Source organism: Lepidochelys kempii, chromosome 3 (genome assembly GCF_965140285.1).
Source record: "Lepidochelys kempii isolate rLepKem1 chromosome 3, rLepKem1.hap1, whole genome shotgun sequence".
In the NCBI taxonomy this organism is placed as follows: domain Eukaryota; kingdom Metazoa; phylum Chordata; order Testudines; family Cheloniidae; genus Lepidochelys; species Lepidochelys kempii.
In genome coordinates this window covers 108,376,357-108,403,266 of record NC_136382.1, presented here as the reverse complement: position 1 = coordinate 108,403,266, position 26,910 = coordinate 108,376,357, and the positions used below count along the sequence as shown (strand labels likewise).

The 26,910-nt window shown below is 40.8% G+C and overlaps 1 long non-coding RNA gene across 1 annotated transcript in view; it reads left to right on the top strand.

Annotated features, from left to right (window-relative positions):
• The window catches only part of LOC140908266 (uncharacterized), an 87,160-nt gene that overhangs the window by 60,007 nt on the left and 243 nt on the right, over positions 1-26,910 (top strand). The gene's annotated exons all lie outside the window — the stretch shown is intronic.

Below are 26,910 nucleotides of genomic sequence, written 5' to 3'. Positions count from 1 at the left end.
TGTTCATCACCTTCTTGTGACCTGTCTTAACTTATATACATTAAGAATGTAATTTTCAGGTTACATACATAACTCCTTTCACATTATCTGCCCATACATCTCACAGTCGTTGTGATGACCAGTGTGACATAGGCTTTCAGTAGAGCCCTTACATGACACCTTTTGTAAACCCAGGACATCCCTCTAACCCAGTTGGCACCAAGAGGTTTCTGTTTTACACCTTCTCCCCATTTTTCTTGGCACATGTGCACAGTAATCCTTCCAGACTGCAAAGTTATGCAAGTGAAGAAGTGAACATGCTCTGAAATACCAAAGTCTTAGTGGGTGCCATGCACTATCTTGAGTAAAAATTGACTAATTGAAATGATATTGACCTGCATCACAGCAATAGTTTGATCTCTAGCTCTGTAGAAAAACAAAACATACCTAGAAACTTTTTTGAAAAATGGCTATTTTTTCAGGTATATTTTTATATACATCTGGGACACACAAATATCAGGGGGTAGAGTATCTATTCACTTTTAAGAGTTTGAGTTAAAATCCACACAAAGTTAGAAAAGCAGGAGCATCTGTCTTTACTCCCATGTGGTGGGCAAACTATGGCCCATCCGGGTACTCTGATTGCGAGCCGTGAGACATTTTGCTGATATTGACCATCCGCAGGAATGGCCCCCCACAGATCCAAATGGCCATGGTTCATCATTCCTGGGAAATGGGAGCCGCCGGAAGCGGCGGGCCGCAGGGACGTGCTGGCTGCCTCTTCCCGCAGCTCCCATTGGCCAGGAACGGTGAACCATGGCCACTGGCTGCCGGGGCTGGGCAGGCCACACCTGTGGACGGTCAATGTCAGCAAAATGTCTCGCAGCCCGCAATCAGATTACCCTCATGGGCTGCATGTGGCCCGTGGACTGCAGGTTGCCCACCACTGCTCTACCCCCACCACCTTCCAGGAGCCTCAGACCTCAACGAAGCCCCCACCCCATCCCCACTGAAGGGACCATGCCTCCTTTCTCCCTGCTCATCTCCCCTCCCTGCTGACTTGAGACTTCCTGGGGGGATGCTTTAGCCAGAACATGGGTAATGGCTACTCCTATGAGTCATCAAAACATGCAAGGGCTTGTGACTAGCTCATGTGACCCTGAACTCTATCTTGTGCCTATAATTTTCCACAAACTAAGACTGAGAGCATCCCCTCCACACGGGTGAAGGTATAAAGAACCCTGGAAGCATCTCCATTTTGCCTCTTTCCTGCTCTGATCTTTGGACTACAGACTTACACTAAAAAGAGCATTCCAAAGGACTGAGGACCTTCCAACGTTTTGGAAGTTACCATAGCATTTACAAGCCAGCAGTCTATAACATCACTGCTAGAAACCTGATCCAAAAACTTTGCAATCATTTTATGTATGAGACTTCTTTGACCATTTTAACTCTCTCCTTCTTTTCTCTTATAAATAAACCTTTAGATATTAGATACCAAAGGATTGGCAACAGAATGATTATTGGGTAAATTCAGAGTTATATATTGACCTGGCTATGTGGATGATCATTTAGGATTAGAAGGACCCTTTGGTTGATGAAATTGGTTTAAAGAACCACTCATCATAAAGTCTAGTGTCTGGGTAGTGAAATGAGTGCTGGAGTGCCTAAGGAGACTGTTAGCCAGTGTGGTGAGATAGAAGTTTACTTTTTTACTGGCTTGGTATATCTAATAATAGAATAACCACTAGTTTGGGGTGAGTCTGCCCTATTTCTCAGAAGTTTGTCCTGAATCTGATATTCTCAACTGTGACCTACTGAGACCCAGTGACAATCACATACATAGTTTGAGCTCCAGCTCTGTGAAAAAAAAATCCCCACCTAGAAACTTTTGCAAAATGGCTATTTTTGGGGTGGGGCTTATATCTCTGCAATTCCAGTCAAATGACCCCAAATTGGGATCACTAACCCTACCCTGCACTCTCCTGAGAGTCACCAAATTTCAAAAGAATCCAATTAAGCATGGAACTGAACCTTTAACAGAACTCGTGATGCAATCTTAACTGTAGTGGGATTGCCAAATCAGTATAATACAAATCATCACAACAGTCCATCCATGAGCTGGAGCTAAGCAAATGTAAAGAAATCTAAGCTAGTGTAATTTTACATGCTGAGGAACTGGAAGAAGATGCAAGAAGGTAAAAGTTACAAGCGTGGTAAACTGTCACAGACATTCTTATTGTTCTCCTGTTGCTTTTCCTGCTATATGCCTCCTTCTAAGCTATCCCCACTTAGAATCCCTTAGATTGTTACGGGAAAATTCTGATCTCAGTCGCACCAGTGCAATGACTCCACTGTAATCAATCGATTTAGACTAGTGTGCTTTAAGTCCAAATCTACACCTTAAAATCGGCTCTGATTTTGGCACAAATTATTCTTACCTCCCTGTTGGAGGGCACATTGGAGATATCTCTTTACTATGTTTTAGTTAGGAATATAATACCTGTGCTATGCCTCCTGTGGCTTATACCATAGAAACAGAATTGGAATAAACAGAGTTAGTGAGCTATCAAATGTGAGAATTTCTGCTCCCAACCAACCCCGAAGGAAGATGAGAGCCTAGAGTGCATCATATCGTTAATCAATATCCTCTTTCATGTATCTTGGAAGTATATAGCCATCTATTCTCATCACCTCATGCAAAAAAAAAGTCATTGAACTGCCTATATTCCTTTTCTAAAGATATTTCAGCTTCTGTATTACATTGCTATCTTATTGTACACTACTTATCTCTCTTGCTGACTCAGCAGTTTATTCAACATTCTATCCACTTGTAGTTTAAAAAAAGTCTTACCTATATTGCTTCATACATGCTAGTCAAATTCAATACCGGAACTCTTCTTTCTTATTAAGCACTACTATATATCAAAAAGTGGCTTGAAATCACTCTGTTCCTTCCGGGAATTTCCAAGTAATATAGATTCATTATAAATATTTATATAAAAATACACTAGATTAATGACAGCTGAAAAGTATGAGCATTTCTTCTTGTCCCTCAGTATTGGAAATTGCAAAGACAATGTATTGTGTGTGTTGCATAGTCTCCTGGATTCTCTGCAGGAATTCAGAGGCTACAAAATTCCTCTCTGAAGGCCTGACAGAGAAAATATACTTTCTCCTCTGTATTAAGACTACATTATGGCACAAGTGAAGTTAAAGAATATCTGGTGCAGCAATATATAAAGTAGATTTTCAAAATCCTGCTTGTAGCATAGAAGAGGAAGAGAGCAGAACTGAGACTCAGACTGTAAGTAGAAGGGTGAAAGATCTGTTGATATGGAGAAATGAAGAAAAGGATGGTGCATTAAGAATCGTGTTGGGGCAGAAAAGGGAATGAGAAGCCCTCACCACATTTGGATCAGACCTCATCATTTTGGGGGATTTTCTAAACAGTTTCAAAACATTCCAGGTTCCATCATCTCCACTATTCCAATCCCAAGTGAGCTATCAGCTAGTCTTTCTAAAAGGCTTTCCTCATCTACTACAATCTTTTATACTGTGGATATAATTGATCTGAGCCAAGGATTTGCCAGTTTAGAGTAGTAGAAGCTGCCTGCTATAAATCTATTTGTTTTCACTGAAGTGGTAAAGAATTTTGACATTTTACTTTCCTGGCCACAAGAAAGTATCAAAGACAATTGCTGGGCTATTACCCCTTTGCTGCTTTTGTGAATATTGAGATGAAAAATTAATACAGTTGATCTTATGAGTCCATAACATTTCATTTGTCCCTAGGTAGACTGACCGCCTTCTTGCTGTTCAGTCAGATTCTTCTTATATTTCAAAGTAGACCTTATTTATCTTTGTTTTCCTTGGCATTTTTACATTTAATTTACAATAGTCACTTATAGTTGTCATCTTCTAGCTTTTGTCCCCTCTATATAGGGTCGGCTTTTCAAATCCTTTTTCTCCATTGCCGTCTGTCTTCATACAGTTCCTTGGAAACTCCACAGCTAATCATATCATCTTGTATGACAACCATCCATCTAGTGTTGCGTCTTCCAACCCTTCTCTCACCCTCCACTTCTAAGCGTTCACTATAGTACTATTTGTTAAATGAAGTACAGTTTTAGTCTTAAAAGTGACTGTTAAAACAGCATTTTAGGATTCCATGTGTATCTGTCACAAATTGAAAACTCCTCCTAGGCTCTGAAAGTCAAGCTTGGTTCTTTCCTTCTCATAAATCAATACAATAATAAAGATACAAGTCAAAAACTCACACCATTTACACCACTGCAACATTGTTGTTTTCAAATTAAGCAGTCACATTGACACGTGTGGCAAGTGAGGGAAGGAATTAATTTTGCAGAATCTTTATTTGTGTTGAGGTATGACAAGGAAAGAACTTACCTGCCATGCCTGGTGGCTGAGGCAGGGTAGGTGGCAGTTCACAGCAGTAGTCAAGAATGCAGAGCTGGTCAAATAGCAGAGGCAGTCCAGGGCAATGGTTGGAGTTCTTGTAGGGCTCAGTAGCTGGAAGATCCAATCCAAGGGGCTGGATCAGAGGGTTGGAGAGGTGACGTCAGGTGAGGTGGTAAGAGAGGGCCAGGTGAGTCAGCAGTGCAAGGATGCAGGGCCAAGCCAGGCATCAAAAGGCAGGAAATAGTCTGTTGCTCAAATTGCTTCCTCTTCCTTTATGTAGTCCAGGTACCTAATGAGAGTACTGCCCCTCCCTCCAATCAAGGACCTGGGGTGTGGCTGCTGTGGGTCTTTAGGCCTTTAGCACTAAGGTGGTTGGTTAGGGGTGGCGGTTCAGTGCATCACCATGTCACAGCAGCTGAAGATGCCTCCTAAGGACATAGCAGGCTTGGGTTCGATACCAGGTTTCTGACATTACCCCTCCTCCCTCGGGGCACCGAAGGACTGAGCTTGTCCAGTTGAGCTCTGTGGAAGGCTCTTGGCTTTTTTGGGAGTGTGCACATAAGGGGCTGGTTCTTGCAGCCCATATCCTTCCCAGTTGACAAGGTACCATCTCTTCCCTCTCTGTATATGGAAGTCTTGAATTTTGTGGACAAGGAACTTTTCTTGGTCTTGGACTGGCAGAGGGGAAGGTTGTTTACATTTGAGACAGGGGTTGTCGGGGAAGGGTTTAAGAACAGACATGGAATACAGGATGCACCTTAAGGTAGCAGAGAAGTTGAAGTTCAAAGGTTTATGAGTTGATTTGCCTGCAGATCTGGTAAGGTCTTAGGTACTGGTAATCCAGTTTACATTCAAGTCGGCCTGTCGTGAGGTGCTTGGCCATACCTTTTGTCCTACTGCAAATGTAGGGCCGTCCTGTCGGTGATGGCCAGCATCTTGGCTGCAAATAGGTATTGTTTCAACTCTTCCTATGTTTGTTGGATTTAATGAACCAGGCCTGAGGCTGTAGGACCTGTGGGTTCTGTGGGCACTGTAGGGTGAAAAAAGGGGTAAAAGCCATCATTTTGTAAAAAAACTGGCTCATCTTGGTTGAGACATGGTCTACGTTGTTATATGGGAATTCTGAGTATGGAATCAGTGAAACCTAGTCATTTGGGTGGTATTTTCTGTAGCATAGCAGGTGCTGTTGCAATAATTGGTTCACTCTTTCTGACTGGCTGTTGATTTATGAATGGTGGGCAGTCGATACATTGAGAAGCATATCTAGGAGGTGGAAAACCTGTTTTCAAAACCAAGACACAAACTGGGAACCCTGATCTGAGGTGAGATGGTCTGGGATGCCATGGAGATGGAACATGTGTGACGAGGAGGTGTTCCCTGTGCACTTCTTCCCACAACCGAGGACACCAAAGTGCCATCTTTGTCAGTTGATCACCAATTGTCAGTGTGGTGTGACATCTCAGATTCTGAGAATTCAACAATGAAGTCCATTGTAATGATAGCCCTGGTCCCTATGGGGTCTCGGTGGGTATTAACGTCCCAAGGGATTTAGTTCAGTGAACTTTGGTACAGCATCAGGTGCCTCAAGACTTGACATTGAACATCAGACTTCAGTGTTGTCCACAAGAATGACTGATGTGCTCTGGGAGTTGCCTTTATCTGGCCAAAGTGTCCAACCCAAGGGACATAACAGCAAATGTGTAGGGCCTCCAAATGGTGGAGTCCCTCAGGGATGTAAATGTGCCCGTGAATGAGGAGGAGTCCATCCTTTTGTGTGAACTTGTGTTGGAAGTTTGAAGCGTCTGTGTGAAGGGGTCACTTGGTAGGGCAGAACGTATGGTCATGAACAAATCTGATAGCGATGCTCCTCTGAGAAAGTTATGTGGTTTCAGGATGCAGGAGTGACCTTCTTAAGGTCCTTTAGGAATGTTGGAGTATTCCTCTTTGTGGGACAGAGGTCTACCTTGCCATTGCGGGAACCAGGGTGGTAGGTGATAGTAAAAATCAAACGTAGCAAAAAGGAGAGCTGTCAGTGGGTTAGGGCTTTCACAGAGTGCATGTATGCTAGATTTTGTGATCAGTGAACACCTTCTAGATAATGACTCCAGGTGTCAAAAGTCATTTGATGGCAAGTAGCTCCTTGTCTGCAATTTCATAATTGTACTTAGCAGGAGTGAGTTTGCAGGAATAGCACACAGAGGGATGAAATTCTTGTTTGAGACCTGTTTCTAGGACAGAATCACCCCAATAGTGACTTTGGAAGCATTTGGTTTCCAGGACAAATGACTGGCTTGGGTCAGTATGTATGAAGATGGGTGTGGAGGTGAGTGCAGTCTTCAGATAATCAAAGGCTTCTTGGGCTTCTGATGTCCAAGTAAACTTGGTGGGTTTCACAGCAGAGAGGAGGAGTACTTGTGGCACCTTAGAGACTAACCAATTTATTTGAGCATAAGCTTTCGTGAGTTACAGCTCACTTCATCGCATGCATACTGTCTCGTGGGTCCATCACAGGGCCTAATAACATCAGCCACACTATCAGAGGCTCGTTCACCTGCACATCCACCAATGTGATATATGCCATCATGTGCCAGCAATGCCCCTCTGCCATGTGCATTGGTCAAACTGGACAGTCTCTACGTAAAAGAATAAATGGACACAAATCAGATGTGAAGAATTATAACATTCATAAACCAGTCAGAGAACACTTCAATCTCTCTGGTCACGCGATTACAGACATGAAAGTTGCGATAGTACAACAAAAAAACTTCAAAACCAGACTCCAGGGAGAGAGTGTTGAATTGGAATTAATTTGCAAATTGGATACAATTAACTTAGGCTTGAATAGAGACTGGGAGTGGCTAAGTCATTATGCAAGGTAACCTATTTCCCCTTGTTTTTTCCTACCCCTCCCTCCCTCCCACCCCCCCAACGTTCTTGTTAAACCCTGGATTTGTGCTGGAAATGGCCCAACTTGATTATCATACACATTGTAAGGAGAGTGATCACTTTAGATAAGCTATTACCAGCAGGAGAGTGGGGTGGGGGGAGAGAAAACCTTTTGTAGTGGTAAACACCCATTTTTTCATGCTTTGTGTGTATAAAAGATCTTCTATACTTTCCACAGTATGCATCCGATGAAGTGAGCTGTAGCTCACGAAAGCTTATGCTCAAATAAATTGGTTAGTCTTTAAGGTGCCACAAGTACTCCTTTTCTTTTTGCGAATACAGACTAACATGGCTGTTACTCTGAAACTTGTCACAGCAGAGAGGATATGTGGATCAGGATTCAGAAGTAGTCCCATATAAAGCATCTATAGAAATTCCCAAACTCAGTGAAGTGCTGAATTTCTGAAATGTTTCTTGGTGTTGTCCAAGAGCAAACCACTTCCACCTCCTGGGAGCCCATGTAGACTCCCTCAGTGGAGAGAATGTAGCCTAAGAATTCCACAGTGGGCTGATCAAAGACATTTCTCCAGCATAACATAGAGACCACGTTGGCAGATTTTTTCTAGGATCTTACACACATACTGGTTGTGCATAGGCTGGTATTCAGAATAAATTAGAATGTCATCTAAGAAGGCGATCACATAGTGGTCCAGTATATCTCATAAGACATCATTAATTAGATGCTGAAAAGTCTTGGGCATGGTAGTAAGTCCAAAAGGCATCACCAGATATTCAAAGTGGCCATACCGAGCTCAGTTTGACACACAGTCACCAGGTTCTAGACCTAACTGAGTAACATCTGTTGTTAAAGTGTTCATAAGCTCTTTTAGCCTTTTTATCCAATTTGGTAACTGTCCATGTCTGGCCATTTTGTAAATAGGTTCTTTTCCAAAGTTGGAACAGTAGTTCTAAGTTGTCGTGCCATCAGAAGCTGTGCTGGACTATATCCACTAGCCCATATCAGTGTTGACCTGTAACTCAGAAGTGCAAGGAATGGGTCTTCCTGCTGTAGGACTTTCTTGGCTGTCTGTACAGCCCTCAGCCTCTCCATTCGCTTGTGGGTAATGTAGGCTGATCAAAATCATATTTCATTCAGAATGACAAATTCTGCTGCAGTGAATTGTCCATTATTAGTTGTTCTGAAATACTGAAGTGAGCAAAAGTGTGTTTCAGTTTCTCGGTAACACTGTGACATGTTATATCTTTCAAGTACTTTGTTTCTATTTACCTGGAGAAATCAACCATCACAACCAGGTAATGATGTCATCTGAATTTGCATAAATATCCAACTAGTCTCTTCCAAGGTTTCCCTTGTAGAGGTGTTTGTACACTACACGATCCAGCATTGTCTCTTTAGTTGATTAGTACTGGGTTTCCTTTGAAAAGTCCAATATTCCCAAATAGTCCATTGAGTTCTTCCTTTCTCACTAGGCCTGTCATGGCTGAAGCAGAGAAGACTATTTGGTCTGTCATCCTTTGGTCACATAACACTCTAAATGCATAGCTTTTGTCTTTGTACATTGTTTCTGAGGTGAACTGTCCCATGCAGTTCAGAATACCTCCAGGGCTAGTCAGAGCTGTGGCAGGTGATTTCAGCTCTGGGAGGGGTTGAAGGTGATTTTGAGTCTTTTCTGTGATGACTGTGTCGTCAGCTTCTGAATCTATTTTGAAGTCAGTCATCTTGCCATGAAGTTCAATTTCACTCTCCAGGTAAGTTCTATGTCATCACAAGTAATAGACTGTAGAAACTGTGACTGTTGATTGTCTGTATTATGAATCAAATCCCTGACTGCTTTGGTGTGGCAAACAGCTGCAAAAAGTCCATATTTCATTTATTTATTACGCTGTGTGCCTTTGGCTGGACATGCATCATCTCTGGGATATGACTTTTTTCCACATTTTGTGCAAGTAGGCTGGAATTTGTTGCTTTTTGTCTGGGAGTTCTGAGGCAAGGAGACAAGGGTTTTATGATGACTTTTAACACTCAAATGTCTGCTTACTCAAGTTTCTAAGCTTGTTTCAGGGTTTTCAAGTTTGTCAAGTTGCTCTAGGTTTTGCTGTCTCACCACCTCGGACTGCTTTGCTCTTTGTATAGCTGTGGCTAGAGTTAAATCTGTCTTCCAGTGTAACTGCTGAGAAAAGTTTTAATCTGTTAACCCAATAACCAGCTAGTTTCTGATATTTTTGTTTTGCATTCCTGTAATCATTGTTTTTGGCCAATGTATGCAGAGCTCTTATAAAACATTTAACATTTTCCCCTGGTTCTTGAATTCTCAGGTGGAAACATGCTCTTTCATGCATCACATTTCGCTGAGGTATAAAGTATGCATCAAACATAGCCAGAATCCTTCCATAGTCATCTTTGTGACTGTCTTCAGTAAAGTCAAAGAATTTATGGATATGCTCTGCTTGCTTACCCACAGTATACATTTAAGAAGATACCTGTATATCTCCAGTTTTGTGGAGTTTGTAATTCAAAATCTTGCAAACTACTGCTTCCAGGCTGTCCACTGTGAAGGTTTGTCAAAGCTGAAGTTATTTGGGGCATTGAGAAATGGCATGTTGATGAGATCCTGAAATCTTTGTTGCTTAGTTTCTTCTGTCTGCAACCTTTGTTGCAGTTTTCCTTCCATTCCTGTTCTTAGTTTACTTCTGACATCATGTCCCTGTACACATATGGGCTGGCTACAGAACTTACTTTTATACACCAGATGTGTTCATCATAAGATCCTTTAATGCTCTGCCAGGTATGGCTGAGCTTTGTTTAAATAAGGTATTTTCCACACAGTACCATCTAGTGGCTGAACAGTATAATATAATTTAGCATTCCATTACAATACCCTTTTCTGGAAGGCTGAGCCTAGGAGAAGACTGAAGGAATCTGAGCAAATTGTAATGCCCGGTGGCAACGGTGGGCTAGGGACAGTCTAGAGCTGTAGTCAAGTGTGCACAGGTGGTCGGGTCGAAAGGTGATGAATTAATCTCAGAGGCAGTCCACGGCAATTGATGGAGTTTTCGCAGGAGCCAGAAGATCCAATCAAAGGGGCCAGGTCAGTAGGTTGGGGAGACGAGATCAGGTGAAGTGGGAAGGTAGGGTCAGGCAAGGCAGCAGGGAAATAATGTAGGATTAGGCAGAGCAGTAAAGTCAAGCTGGTCTGGGCAGCAACCAGCAGACAATGATCTGTTGCTCAGACACCTTCCTCTTCCTGGTGTCTTTATGTAGTCCAGGTACCCAATAAAAGTTCTGCCTGTCCCTCCAGTCAGGGGTCTGGGGTGTGGCTGCTGTCGGTCTGTAGGCCTTTAGCACTAAGGCTTTTGGTAAGGGGTTATGATTTAGTGCATCACTATGGCCCAGCACCTAAGGTTCTGGTGGGCCAGGGTTAAATATCAGGGTCCTGACACTACCTTGACTCTGAGTCTAGTCTGCATTTACATGAGTGCTGGTTAGAAGAAAACATTATTTGATTTATAAACTGAGGAATGTCATCTGAAATCACTGAGGGATGAAAAATACAGAATCTTATGCTACAATTTTTCTCTATAGAACCACACTCTCCTTCCCCCTTCTATGACCCTTTCTCTCCCTCCTTGTTCCATTTTGCCAGTGAAAATGGGGGGAAACCAGGGAAATTAATATTATATATTTTTGTGCCAAAATTTTATTTTTGAAAACAAGCGATTTTAATAGGCAAAAAATTAGTCAAGACATTTCAATCAGTTCCACTAATTATGTGTAATTCTACAACATCATTTGGTGTTTCACATATTCTTGGAAGAGTCTGAGTTTTAAGGAACATACTGGCATAGAAACCCTTCTTTGAAAAGAAAAAAGGTACACTTCTGGGATAGCACATAAAACAAATTCTTATCCATAAACATTAATGCTCAGTATTTGATCTCATTCTGTCAGTGCCTTACAAAGAAACCAAGCTGAAAAGCAATCCTGTATAGGATCAATAAATGTTCTTTCCTCATGTCACATTATCTCTGTTTAATGTGCTAATGTCTGCAAATCAAAGTCCAATAATTATTTGGTTACAGCCCCAGACTTCCTAAATGGTTATTTCTAATACTGAAGACCAGACTGAAGTTTATGAAAGTGACCACACATGGATAAAACCCATAATCCTTCTGGAGGTTTTGGGAATGCAGTCCAGCCACTGCAGTAGAAAATACCTGATATAGTTTTTTCCCCAAAGCATTGCTCTACCCAACAATGCTAATACTCCAAGTAATTCTTGATATTCTTCCTCTCAGTGACACATAATATTACAGGCAGTGACAACTAACATGATCCGCTACAAAAATAACAACTCTTACTACAAGAATCAGTAAGATGTGCATTATCCAAATGATTTAAATAAACCTCCTGTCTTTTTCCAGAGTAGAACGAGAAGGATCATGCAAGCAGCCAGCACCAAAAGCAGATTGTTGTTGGAGGGAGGAGATGCATTCTGATTCAATAAGGCATTTATTTGGGGTGATAAGATATGAATATGGACAGAGGCACCATTACTGTGTGATGGTTTTTCCAAGGAAGGTTTATAGTTGATTAAAGGTTGCTTATTCAAAACAATTAATCCAATAGAGAAGGGACCTGAGATACAGGCAATGAATATATCATGAGACACATAGGAAAACACCAGTTACAGTGGGGAATGTTTCTCATATGCCAATAGCTTTGACACGTCCAAGAAATTGGACAAGTATAATACCGCTGTGAGCTAGGTAAGGAGAAAGAAGGATGATGCAAGATAAGTGACACCCAGGGCTGTCTCTCTTTGATAGGCTGACTGTTAAATAAGTCAGGAATAGAGCTAGTTAGAAACTGGAATTTCCATTCTGGAGGAAATCCTGACATTTAGAAATCTGTTTTTGTTCCAACTCCTTAAAAAAAAAAAAGTCAATGTTTCTGTTTCAATATATTCCACAAAATGAACATTTTAGAAAAGTTTGATTCAGAACCATCAAAATTTTGTTTTGATAATGTCAAAACCTTAATAAAATATAAATGAGTAATTATTATGTATAACATACATAAAATATTAAACTTTATAAACTAGTAGTAAAAATGAAACTAATCTAAACAATAAAGTATAAACAATTCATTTTGAATTTTTCCCATTGAAAATTTTACCAGAATTGACATGTTCCTGCAAAAGTATCATTTTTGATTAAATTGCATCTACAGGTGGCAAACTGTTCCACCAACATTTTTTCTACCAGCTCTAGTTAGAAGGGAGAAAAAAAAGAGGTCCTTTATAATAGAGGAACTGGTTGCAACTCCATAATCAAGGTAGAATTCTTTTTCAACCCATCTGTTATGTATGAAGAATACAACATATCATCCTCAAACTTATAGGCCTTAATCCTTGAGGACAAAATAAATTTCCTTTTAATTTACAATTAATTTGTTTATGAATTAAAATTAATGTAAAGCTGGGTTGTTGAAGAAATGTAGGTCTTGTGTCATTCTTTTCTTTGTCCTAAACTTAATTTGTCCTCGTGTATATGCATTAGTATACAGTCTTTAGTTACCTGATCACGTGCTATTTTTTTCCACAGAACCTCTGCCTCATTCTGTGCATCCTGTGATGAATCAGGGTTATGTAGTAAAGGAGTCTGTTGTATGTGGGATCCCTTCCTCATTTCTTGCAGGAGTTGGAAGGTGTGTACTGAATGAGGCAGGAGATTGCCAGAAGAGAGAGGATGGTCTTGTTCAGGCAGTTGAATGCTGCCCTGAATAATCTGATTCTATCCCTGCCTAGGCCGGAGTTCCTATGTAATGCTAGGCAAATAACTTAGGCCAAACTTTTCAGCTGTGGTCACTAATTGAGGGTTTCTCATCTTCTAAGTTCCTGACTTGAGACCCTGGGGTTTGTTTCGCAGAAGTGCACAGCTGCTACTGAAGTCAATGAGAGCTGTGCTTTGCACAAATACATTGATATATAATGCTAAGAACTCTGAAAAATTATGTCCTTATCTCAAATTGAGCATCCAAAATTAGTGGGCATTTTTTAATTTTAATCTCTCTGTGCCTCTGCTCCCTATCTGCAAAATAGGGATAATACCATCTCACAGGTAAGTTGTGAAGATTGTTTGTGAAACCCACCAACTCTCAAGTGATGAACACCATAGAAAAGCTTGTGCAGAAATTAATAATTCTGTATTCAAAGCAGGTTTGAATAGGTGTGCTACGTAAGTGCTAACGCTACACACAACAATGAGGATAAAACAAAATATTGAACAGTGAAACAAAAGCTTTTCAGAAAAAATTCACCCTGAGGTGGACACCAGGCATGAAAAATGTCAGCCCAAATGGTTAACGTTTATCAAAGGTATAGGCAACTGAAAACAGGGCCTTCTAATGGGAAGGGGCAGGCAACCTTAATTATAGGCAGTGCTATCATCCTTTCCTATAATTAAATTGTAGATATTTGATAGTATATCTCTCCTCCCATCTTTTATGTGCCATTTGTTTTTCTATGCCCTGGTCCTGCAATTAACTCCAGGTGAACAGGAATTGTGACTTTGTATGTGACCAAGTACAATGAATTCTGATCCTGATTACAGCCTTTGAGTGTTCCTGTAAAACAAATATTAAATGAGTAGTTCTGGCAGCAGCATACTGGCTCATCTTTCAATATTTGAATCACCTGAAAGACACAAACAGCTTAGTTTTAACTTCAATCTCACCAATTTTGGGAGGACATGAGAATTTTAAAAAGAGAACCAAGAATACGGTTGTGTATTTTCAATTTCTTATTTTCCATTCATTCAATGTTAGCTTAATAAATTCTGTTTTTTACCAGATGTCTTAAAGACCAATTTGTAGTTTTTCCTTTTAAAATTTACATAATTTGTTTACAAATACATAATGCACTAAACAGCTCAGACACCATCTGCCTGCATTGTTTCTCTCTACAATTTGTGCACAATTTCTTTCCTCACCATTTTGTTGAAAAACAATCCTGCAGCCCAGAATGTGCCATTAAATATCACACTATCTTGCTAGGCTTGGTTGATGACTCTCATTGCTACCATTGAGAAAAAGGAAGGTGCCACGTGCTAAGTTGGATTTTTAAACGTATCACAATAAACCACAAGTTTCAGGAACCTGGAACTTAAAGTATAAATGAATAGGGAAAGCCAACAGAAAGGCAAGAAAAAAATGGCAGGCTTAGGGTAGTGTTTTAATGGCAAGGAACCTCCAATAAACATCCCGGTGTAACTGTTGCCATACTCCTCATCTGTCTGCCCATCTCTCTGGCCTTTCCTGGTGAACTGAGCAGCACAATACAGTGGCCAGTAAAGCCAATTATATGCTGCACAGTGAAATTTACAAAAGGTCTACAACTGCCCATTTCTCCCTCTGTCCTGCACAGTAATCGAGAGTAATATTTGACTAAGGACACTAAGAGGATTCTTCCTGCCAATCCTTATATTGTGTGTGCTTAGCTACCATTTTCTTGTAAAGTTCTTTTTTGTAGATCACTATTGAAATGCCTGTTGCTTAATCCTGATCTAGCTGGTAGGGCTCTGTAAAAGTAACTATTATATTGAGAATCCACTTATATTAAGGTTTGATTAAAATCCCACATCTTTTCAGTCACATTTAAAGCCAGGAGGACTATATTGTAACTGCTGCATTCTTTTTCTAATGCAGTGCAAATGTTAACATTCAAAAGTGACAAATTCAGCCTCCATTACTTCAGTGGTGGTTGTGTAGGTCTGGCTAAGAATAGAATTTGGGTCCCAATATATGACTAACTTTACAAAGTGTCAAATGATTGAGTCTGCCATCTGAGCTGGACTTTTTGAGGATAAACTATCTTGTGAAATGGTACTTCCTACTTTCATATGCGCTCAAAATACCTTGAACAAAATCTATCATGCACTGCCACTTTTGAGCGCAGCCAGAACCTGTGCTGGGGTCTCTGCAAATGAAAATTAATAATGAAAAAAGGGAGATTATTAACATCAGAAAAAAAGTGTCATTTGGGTTTTATTTCAAGTTTTGAACAAACTTTCAATCCGGATTTTTTTTAACCTCAATCAGTTCAGCATCCAGGGAGGCATGTGTCAAATTAAGAAGGATGAGGAAGGGTGGGCATGTAAGACACTGACTTGGTATTTACGAGATATGGTTCACTCTCTGGCTCTGCCACAAGCTTCCTCTGTGATCTTGGGCAAATCACAATCTTAGACTGTAAGCTCTTCGATTGTCTTAGTTATATGTTTATACACAGCCTAACACAGTGGGCCTTGGACACTACTGTATATACCCGTATATACTTGTTCATAAGCTGAATTTTTTTTAGTAAAAAAGGGAAGCACCAGAGAAGGGGGGCGGCTTATGAATGGGTATAGAGAGGGGGAGAGGTGGGACACAGCCCCTTCCCCCAACAGAGGGAGCAAGGAGAGGCAGCACAGCCAGCAGAGGCAGAAGGGAAGAGGTAGGGCCAGAGTCTCTCCGCTTCTGGCCATGCTGCTCTCCCCTCAGCCTCCGAAGCAGCTGCAGCTCCGGGTCTGGCAGGCTGCAGCCGCACTGCCCACCCCTGCCCCCCAGAGCAGGCTGTGGCCACACCACCCGGCCTGCTGGAGTATGCTGTGGCCATGCCGCCCGGCCCAGCCTCCTGGAACATGCTGCGGCCCCGCTGCCCGGTCTGGCCTGCCAGAGCAGGCTGCGGCCACACTGCTCAGCCTGTCAGAGCAGCTCCAGCCGAGCCAGAGACATCCTCCCCTGGCCCTCCCCGGAGAGTGTGGGGGTCCCGGTCTAGGGGTGGTCACGGGTTACTCCCCTGACCCCACAGCTTCTCCCCCCCACCCAAAAATTTCCCCACCAGTTGCTGTCCCAGCCCGTCAGGGTAAGCAGCTGGCGCTCCAGGACACTTTGATTACTTAGGTTTACCTCCGTGCCTGCGGACGCTCGAGGTAGACAAACCATCTCAGCCCGCTAGCGGCTTATCCTGGTGGCCCAGGAGCCAAGGTTTGCTGACCCCTGAATTATAGGGTTGGCTTATGAATGGGTCATAAAAATTTTCCATTTTACTTATCCATCTTAGGGAGGTTGGCTTATAAACGAACTGGCTTATGATAGAGTATATATAGTAAATACATTATAATAGTTACCTGCTCTTCATTTATAAAACTGGGACAATAATGCTTCCTTTCTCCCACCCTTTGTCTGTCTTATGTATTTAGATTGTAAATTCTTTGGAGCAGGGACTGTGTGTTTGTACAATGGGGTCCCAATCTTGGTTGAGGTATCTAGGTGCTACTTAACACAAATAAATAATAATAATTTTAAAGCAAAGGAAAAATGCAAAGCATATTGTAAAGATGTAGTCATTTGAACAGAAGTTATGCAAATCATGGATAAACATTTACCAAGGACATATAGCAGCAGTAGTTGAAATCAGCTGTCCTTACCTTTCTTTATTTTTTTGAAAAATGTTTGATGTGGGCAAATTTTCTTTCTACATAGAGATGTCATTACTCTTCTGGTCTATAAACAGACTGCCACTGCAAACACTGCACATTTGTCTAACATTCTGGAGGATAACTTTGTCTGTGGCGAAATACATCACTTTGCTCAGCAGCCTTGAATCACGCAGTACTTCACTTGATCCAAAGTCCTTTATTCTGTGGCTCTGTGAACATATCCTAAATGCATCAGCACAGAAGAAATACTTCTCTGGGTTTTCTTAAAGGGATTTTTTTATCCTGTATAATAGTCAAGGATCTTATAGCTACACTTAGACATGGTTAATTTCCAGTGTCCTGAAAGGAAGAGTAATGACATAAGAACAACAGCAATGCCAATGACTCACTTTTTTTCCTTTAGGATCTCTGAGCTGCAGAATGAAACATGGAGTAAAAAACAAAGCAGCCTTCCAGTAAATGGTACTTTTTTGCTTTCTGGAGTATTCACTATGGCAAGTTAGAACATCAATATGTCTTCAAAATCACTGTATGTGCTTGTCATCAAACCAAGGATTAAATGCTTCACAAAAAAACTTGCACACAATGTTCAGACTCCAATTCTTTGAAAAATATGATGTTTGTAGTGTTTTTGTTAGGTGCCAGCCTGACATCCCTGGAAACTGAAGTGCCGTATTTACCCAAAAGATATACACAGCTTGGAGAGAGATGGGGCAAGCATGACTCATACTATCCCATCAAACAGGTTTCCGAGGGGTAGCCGTGTTAGTCTGTATCAGCGAAAACAATGAGGAGTCTTTGTGACACCTTAGAGACTAACACATTTATTTGGGCATAAGCTTTTGTGGGCTAAAACCCACTTCATCAGATGCATGGAGTGGAAAATACAGTAGGGAGGTATATAGATTACTGCACATGAAAAAATGGGAGTTGCGTTACCAAGTGGGAGTCAGTGCTAATGAGGCCAATTCAAACAGGGTGGATGTAGCCTATTCCCAACAGTTGACAAGAAGGGGTGAATGTCAACAGAGGGAAAATTACTTTTTGTAGTGACCCAGCCGCTCCCAGTCTTTATTCACACCTAATTTGATGGTGTCAAGTTTGCAAATTAATTCCAGTTCTGCAGTTTCGTGTTGAATTCTGTTATTGAGTGTCCAGGGAAATTGAAGTGCTCTCCTCTGCCCCTCTGCCATGTACATTGGCCAAACTGGACCATCTCTATGCAAAAGACTAAATGGAGTACAAATCAGACATCACATATTGTAACGTTGTAACATTCAAAAACCAGTAGGAGAGCACTTCAATCTCCCTGGAAACTCAATAACAGACTTAAAAGCAGCCATTCTTCAGCAAAATATCTTCAAAAACAGACTTCAATGAGAAACTGCAGAACTGGAATTAATTTGCAAACTTGACACCATTAAATTAGTCCTGAATAAAGACTGGGAGTGGCCGGGTCACTACAAAAATTAATTTTCCCTCTGTTGATATTCACCCCTTCTTGTCAACTCTTGGGAACAGGCTACATCCACTCTGTTTGAATTGGCCTCGTTAGCACTGACCCACCACTTAGTGAGGCAACTTCCATCTTTTCATGTGCGATAATATATATACCTGCCTACTGTATTTTTCACTCCATGCATTTGATGAAGTGTGTTATAGCCCATGAAACCTTATGCCCAAATAAATTTGTTAGTCTCTAAGGTGTCACGAAGACTCCTCATTGTTTTTACCCTATTAAAGTGTCTCAACTCTTAACTGGAAGATCCACTTCAAAGTCTGAGAGAGTTTCCCTACCCATTCATTCTTTACCTCCTGTTACTAGCAAGTCTGCCAATTAGTGTGTGTTCTGGTAGTGATTTTGTGATGTTGGACATTAAACACCTAAGAGATTGGAATAACCGAGCCATTTTACATTTCAAAAAAACACCTACACAAAAAACAACCTAGTTTGTCAAAACAGAAATCTATTTCTTTTAAATGCCTATCAGTTCTATTTCTGAACTGGACAGTCATATCAATCTGTCCTACTGTCTTCTCACCATCAAAATAAGTTCTACATAAAGGCTGTGCCATCTAATATTATGAATTAATACACTATAAAAGAACCTATTGAATTGAAACCAGAATCTTAGGGCTTGTCGACACAGAGGCTTAGTCCATGGCAGGCCATGGTGTGAATCTATAGCACTCTAGCCTGCTGTGCTCTAAGTCTCTGCTACCATGCAGCTCTGAATTTGGCTCCTGTTTTACTTACCTGTTTATCGTGCTCCCTTTTGTTTTCCATTTTTTTCACATTGCTTTCTGAATACGTTAGAAATGCAGAGAGTTGACATTTAAAAAAATAAGTCTATAAAATTATATAAGATAATAAAATACATTTACTAGTTTATACTGCAATCTATTTGCATGGAAAACTTCATAAAAACCAGCTTTAATGTAATGTTTGTTTGGTCAACAACAAATGCAAAGAAAGTGAACTGGATTTTTTTTTCTGTTTTGGTTATACAATTTCTTTATAAATGTATCTAAAAGAGGATTTTTTAATTATATAAGTTTCTACAAATACATAACAGAAATCGCACTTCAGTGCTTGATATTATCAGACAATACTTTGTATTCCTTTGTCGTGTTTGGTCCTGTACAATTGGTAACTCTAATGCTTTTTTTCTGACTTGTCTAGACTCACCATCCTGGGGCTTGAAATATGCATATGTGCATCCCATGATCTAGCAAACTCATTTTAGTGCAGGATATTAGTTACTGCAAAAGTGGGATGAATGAGCAGCTGTGAGAACACCAGCATTTGAAAATTAGAACTATGTTCACTCAGAATGCCCAACCACCTCATCACCGCACTGAGTCACTGAGCTGTGTGTGGCTGCAGCTGATGAAGTATTTCAATCTGTTTTAGGATTAACCTGTTCTTCTTATGGCACAGCACCTACAGTACACTGCCTGGAAAAGGCGATTAACTAATTTTCAATTTGTTTGTAGACAGACCCCCCATTTATAAAACAAACAGGCAAATCACTTCAAACAGAGGGAACACTCAAAGCTAAGTGGTATATTTCTTCAACTGATACTCAGTGACCTTTCAAGATGAAAGGATAATAGTCTACACAGAGAAGGAAGAAAAAAGCTCTGTGTGCTGTTTGCAAGGTTTAGAGGTCATTTGGCTACAGAGAGAAAAAAATACAATGGAGGCTGCAGAGAACAGTGGAGAGGCAAACATGGCTGTTAGGCTAGATTTTTTCTTTTAAGCCTAACCATTCACCACTGGCGTTCATATTTAACAAGCCCCTCTGTTTCCCAAACTAAGGATGTGTTCTGTTTATTGTGTGACTGTGGCTCTACTTATGTGTCAGCTGTCTATCTGCACTCTTCTTTAGTGTGCAAGTAATTGGTCAGTCCCAAAAGCCAAATGGCATGCCTATCACATTCAGCATTCTGGTGATCATATGACAAAGCTGAGAGAACATGTTGGAGGGCTCATAAAACAAAGTCGGATATTATTCCCAGTGGCTCCATGCACCTCTCTTTGCAAGTACAATTAGAGCCTTTGTTTTCCTCTGAATCGTGGCAGTCCGCTTGCTTCTTCCACTGAGAAAACGCAAAGCAATTTCCCATACTTTTACCAAGGCATCCTTAGCCATACAGATTGCTGTCTCCAGAGCACAAAACAATGTTTAGACAAAAATAGAAAAAAATCTATTTCCAGGTTACTGTCTTTCAAGAGTTATATTCCTAATTATTGGCGCTTATTAGCAAAATTCAATTACAGTGGCAAAACCTGCTGCTTGATTACATATAATCTGCTTCCAGGAAAGATTTTCCTCCCTAACGTGCTTATTTGTTTAAAATCTTCCATGCTGCTCACCATTTAAAAAAGAAAAGAAATCAATCTTTACCAACAGTAGTGTATGAGATACCAGTTCCCTTCCCCACTCCCCCCATTCTTAGACTAGGAGAGAAACCTGGTAACTGCTAAGAAATGTTGACTTTTTAATGGTAACTGCTGTACATGTAAATGCTAACCTGGTCATTTTAATTATTTAAAAGGCAGTGCTCAGCATTCCAATCTCCTTGAACACCAACATTAGAAACTATCCTTTTCCCCAGAACTATCTTCTCTGCATATTTGAAAAAAACAAAAAGACTGAAAGAAGCAAAGTTAGTGTTATTTGTGGTGCTGGAGTTTCCCCAGGTATGTTGGGGAGGTACCACTCTCTTCATATAGCTAAGACTGTGGCTTTCTGTCCATCTGAAATTTGACATGCTGTAGAGTATTTCTGAAAAGTCTTATGGTGAATTAGACAATACTTTGGGAAATTAGAGGTTTAAAAAAAAGGCAAAACAAGACATTAGTTACTGGAAATTTTTCCTGCCCTTTTATTTCTTCCCTGGTTTTGGTTTGCCATGCATGAAATAACTCAGGGTGGGATTTTCAGAAGGCAGCTTAGGGTGTGGAAATTCAGTGGGAGTTAGATGCCTAACTCCTGTAATTTCCTTCTTTGAATATCCCAACCTTGACCTAGGAACTTCGGATTTGTTTGACTCTATGGCCTTAATGAGGACTGGTGCCTTTGATAGAGCTAGTACTAGTAGGCATCCTTCAGTCTCAAGAGACCATGGATATGTGCCCCTGAGAGGTAAAGAATTTTCTCAATTGGTTTTATGGCAACTGTGGCTGTGACTGAGGCTGAAGAGACTCACTCAAGAGAGACAATCTCTGCCATAGCTGCCACATTTAAGGGTGATGTTTTAACCCTTTGGGCTCCGCCTTCTGTGCACTCCTTTCTCCTCTGCTAAACTGGACGGCTTCCTCTTGTAACTCTGGGGACCTGTGCTGAGCTCTTGTTTCCAAAGGTCCTGAGTGAGATTTTTCCAGTTGTCCACATCCATGTCCATTTCTTTGAGGTCTTGCTTCCACACAATGAAACAGAATTTCGGGCATCCTTTGGGTCCTCGTTCCAGGTGCCAATTCACCATAGAAGATGTCCTTTGGGATGTGCCCATCATTCATTCAGCACACATGCCCAAGCCAGCTGAGGAGTGTTTGCATGCTGGGTATGCTGGCCTGCTTGAGCACCCCAGTATTCATCACTCTGTCCCTCCAGGAGATTCCAAAGATTTGACAAAGGAAACACATATGAAAGCTGTTGAGCCTCCTTTCCTAATGAGAGTATAAGGTCCATGTCTTGCTCTGTACATCAGTGTGCTAATAACACACGCATGATACACACAGATCTTTGTGTGATAGAGCTAGCATAGACCACAATATTCAAAATAACTTTAGCTTCCAGTCAATCTTCTGTATTTGGCATCCTTGTAGGATCCAGATATTTACTAAAAATAATAGATACAAATGAATGGTATCATTGTATTAATATAATTTTTCCTAGTTTACACTGGATCTGTGGGACTGCACAGTCATATCGAATTCTTGTTAAAGCCATGTTACACATTTTTTTCTAGCTATGCACTGGAAGAGTTTGTGGGAAAGAAAGTGAAGTAATTAACAAGCATGGTACAGCATAAAATAATTTGCCACTAAAGAGTGCCATTTTTATACAGTTGCTAAGAGCAATATTTAATCAATGGGATTTGAATACAATTGTTAATGAAACAGTGTTGGATACTAGTCAATGCTATCTGAAGCTACTGTATAAACAGCAGCTAGTTCTCAAAGTGAAAGAACTATCTTTACTGTCATGAAGGCATATGCCTGTTTCTAATGCTAATCAAATAAAAATGCTGTCACAGGCAGGAAACATTAAACAAATGTAGTTGTATAAAGTTATATGCACCTGGGCACTATCTACCTGAGTGATAAATTAAAGATGTATGTAAAAGCCACTGAAATTCGGCAGCTCTGTCAAACATCCACAATCAATAAGAACACCATGATCCTAGTCTGTTGTAATTTTGTGAGAAACACAAAGACAAATCAAGGAAATACAGTATGTTGCATCCTGTAATGACTTCCTGGCAGGGCTGAAGCCTTCTATTTTCTTCTGAGTTATATTAATACAATGAAATCTTCACTAAGAACAAAATCTAATATGCAACACTCTTCGAATACTTTTACATTATCCCTGAGGTTTCCAGTATCCTTTTGTTCAACCTTTAGTTAAACTCTAGTTAAATTTCTACTAGGCAGTCATTTTTTGCTGGTCTCTTGGGTAAGAGCTTACAAATGATTTCATTGCATTTGCCACAAAAGAGAGGTCCATTTATGTGAGGGGTATATAGATGCTGTCATGTTCAGTACTAATTTGAAAATGAGTGAATGAGTAGCTAAAACCATAGCTCAATGAGAAAATGAATAGCTCAAACCATTTTGGAGAGCAGACAAAATGCTAATCTTTCCAATCTCTTTCTGCTCTTGGTGATCTATAGAACAAACCCTAATAGTTCAAGGGTGTTGTTGTGCAGAGAATGAAAACTAATTTGTGAATGTTTTTGTGACTATGCCATGGTTTGGTGAGATCATATGAATGTTCACATCCTCTCTGGGTACTCCTGAAAAAATGTTCACAAATCCACAAACTTTCAAAAACTTTAGCTCAAATTATTACAATGCTGAGAATTTCCCTAGAGGTGTATGGCTGATTATTCAGTGTTTTTTAGTCTCTTGTTTAGAATGCTTCACTCATCCAATAAGAAAATAGATATAATACCATGTGACCTTAGAGACTAGTAATACCATGCATGCTATTTCTATGTTATATGAATCGTCAGAGCAAACAGTTTGTGAATTACCCCTTTAGCAGTATGAAATGTATTCAAAGTAAATAAAGGTCAGTTTGAACATTCACTAATTTATGTTCACAAAGTGTATGAATAGCAACTCCACTGAAAGAGAGTTCTAACAGCACCAAAGATAAAATGTGTGCAACAGCCCCAGAATCACTGGTACCAGTGCTTCTGATACGTTGAAGATTAACCCTGCAATCACTTCTGCATATGCAGACTCTTCCACTTATGTGGCTACAGGTGCACAATCTTGTTCTTGGGCACTGAATAGGATTAGAGCACTTTTTGGAATGCTGCATGAGAACTTTCCTCTCTGCAAACAAAACAAATAAATAATGGGGGACAAGTTTAAACAGGAAAATGTGCATAATAGTCGGGATCTGCTTACGAACACTTTATTAGATGCTGAAAAAGCCATAATCTGGCAATTGAGAAAGAAGGCTTCACTTTTCACTTTAAAAACAGCAAGCTTGCTTAAAGGGGAAGTAAAGACAGGTATAAAATTTTTAAAGAAAAATATAAGTAAATGGAAGAAAGGGGAAGTTGATTGTAATGAATATAAGCCAGAAGTGTAGAAAATTGATTAGGGAAGCACAAGGACACAAGGAGAAACCTATGGCCATCAGATTTAAGGACAATAAGAGGAACAGTGTCTAACACAATGGAGGCCTTGTGAATACTACTGTAATACAAATAATGAGTTTTTAAAGTATATTAGGAACAAAAAGAATCCTAACAATGATATTGGTCCATTACTAGCTAGGAATGGTAGAATTTTATATAATAATACAGGAAAGGCAGAAGTGCTCAATACATATTTATGTTCTATATTTCTGTATTAAATAGATTTAAAACTAGCTAAAGGACAGGTCTCAAAATGTAATTGTAAATTGGAAATGTGTGTGTGTTTCAATTGGGTGTATTTCTAGTGAGGTCCTGCAAAAAATCAGTGCTTGGCCATATGATATTTAACATTTCTATCAATGACATAGAAGAAAATATAAAATCATTACACAAAGTTTTCAAACACAAAGATTGGGTGAATGGTAAATAACGAAGGGGACAGTGATCTGGTTACAGTGTGATCTGGGTTGCTCGGTAAAATAGGTACAATCAAACAACATACATTTTAATACAGTCAAATGTAAAGTTTTGCATTTAGGAACAAAGAATGTAGGCCATCCTAACAGGATGAGGGACTCTATCCTGGGAAGCAGTGATGCTGTAAAAGAGTTGGGGGTCATGGTGGATAACCAGCTGAACATAAACTGCCAGATATGATACTATGGCCAAAAGAGCTGATGTGATCCTTGGATGCATAGTGAGGGGAATATTGAGTAGGAATAGGGAAGTTATACTACCTCTGTATTTGGGATTGGTGTAACGGCTATTGGAATACTATGTCCAGAACTGAGGACATCAGAACAAGAAGGATGTTGATAAATTGGAGAGGGTTCAGAGAAGAGCCACAAGAATGATTACCGGATTAGAAACTATGAGTTATAGAGATAGATTCCAGGATGTCAGTCTCTTAAATTTAGTTTAACAAAGAGAAGGTTAAGGGGTGACTTGATTACAGTCTATCAGTAACTGCATGGGGAACAAAATTTAATAATGGGCTCTTCAATCTAGCAGACAAAGGTACAAGAAGATCCAATGGTTAATAGTTGAAGCTAGACAAATAAGGCATACATTTGTAACACAAAAGGTATGCAGCAGGTCAGTGAACTATCCAGCTGGGTTTCTGGTCAGGCAGTGGCTCCACAGTTCTTTCCAGCCTGGCCATTCCAGAGGGGACCCTGGCTGGGTCATATATGGCAGCCTCAATCCCTCCTGAGTGTTCCTTCCACTCCCCTTAGGGTTTGGTCATAGCAGAGGTGAAGGATATGGGGATCTGAATCCAACTCCTTTTCCATTGGCTGAGGGCAACGGAGGCCATAGCCTGTCCCTTCAGAATGGCACTCGCCTATATCTTAGGACCGACTGACCCATGTTCAACTGCTGTTCACATGGAGCCCTTCTCCACTTCGGCCTTCAAAATTCTCTTTTGAATTTTTGCTACTACCACCAAGATCTGCACCTGCGGCAGCTCCACCCGAGCCCAGGCCCCAGGCTTGGAGGTGTACCACAGCGTCCCTCGTATTCATCGCGGTTTAGCCCCCACGGCTCTCATTGCCAGCTATGGCTGGGTATGGACCTGATGCTCCAGTGCCATCCATTTTCAAGGCTAGTTGATTTGGCAGGTGAGTTGTTACATACGCCTTCATGGATTCCAACTTCCATGACCACCATCCTGCTATCTATATCAACCAACACCTTTTCTGGGGTCTGATGAGTGTCGGCATCAGGCGCCTTAACCTGGTGGTTGGTTCATCCTGCAGCACCAGTTCTGCTTACCAAAAGTGGTCCACTAGGCACTCTCATTCCATGCCTGGCTCCAGGCCAGTGAGCCAGACTCCTTACCTATTTAAAGTTTGAGAATAGGTATCAACCCAGGTCCCTTAGAAGGGTGTTAAAATGTCCGGGTCACTCATTGGTCCACCCCAAGTTATATTCCTCCCTGGGTCCCTTCCTTCCAGGTTGTGGCTCCTCCATATGGGGCATGGCCACAGACTTAGGAGTATCCACTTAGTCTTCCAGTGGCACAATGTCCCATTTGTCAGTCTCTTGTGAGTTTCCAACTACCCAAATGTGGGTGGAGGTGGGGACCAGGACTACCACTTCCAGATTAGCCTTGACAATGCTGTAGGCACTCCTTTCACAGCTCTAGGCATTACCCTTACTTCCTGGTGCAGTCTATATCTACTTCCCCCCATTCACTGGGCTACCAGTGCCCTTTTAAATTATCTTTCCACCAGGAGCATGCCCGGAAGCCCCAGCATGATGGGGGTCCCCATAGCTCAGTACTGGTTTGTGTCTTGCCCTGGTTTAGTGTGGGGTCTGTAAACCCCATCACAGGATAATTAATCATTGGAACAAATTACCAGCGGTTATGGTGGGTTCTCCATCACTGGCAACTTTTACAATCAAGATTGGATTTTTTTTCTCTCAACAAGGTGCTCTACTTCAAACAGGAATTAATCAGGGAAGTATTATGATCTGTGTTACAGAGGAGGTCAGAGTAGATAATCACAATAGTCTCTTATGACTTTATAATCTAGGAATCTATTAAAATCCTGACCCCACTGATATTAATGGCAAAACTGCCATTGACTTCAGAGGGGCCAGGATTTTACCCGTGAAGTGTAAATTTTGAATAAATGTAGCAAATTATACATTTAACATGCTGTATCAGAAGCCGGTACACTTGAGGCCATTAGAGACATCAGCTGCTCAAATAGTGCTTTCTGCTAAGCTCTG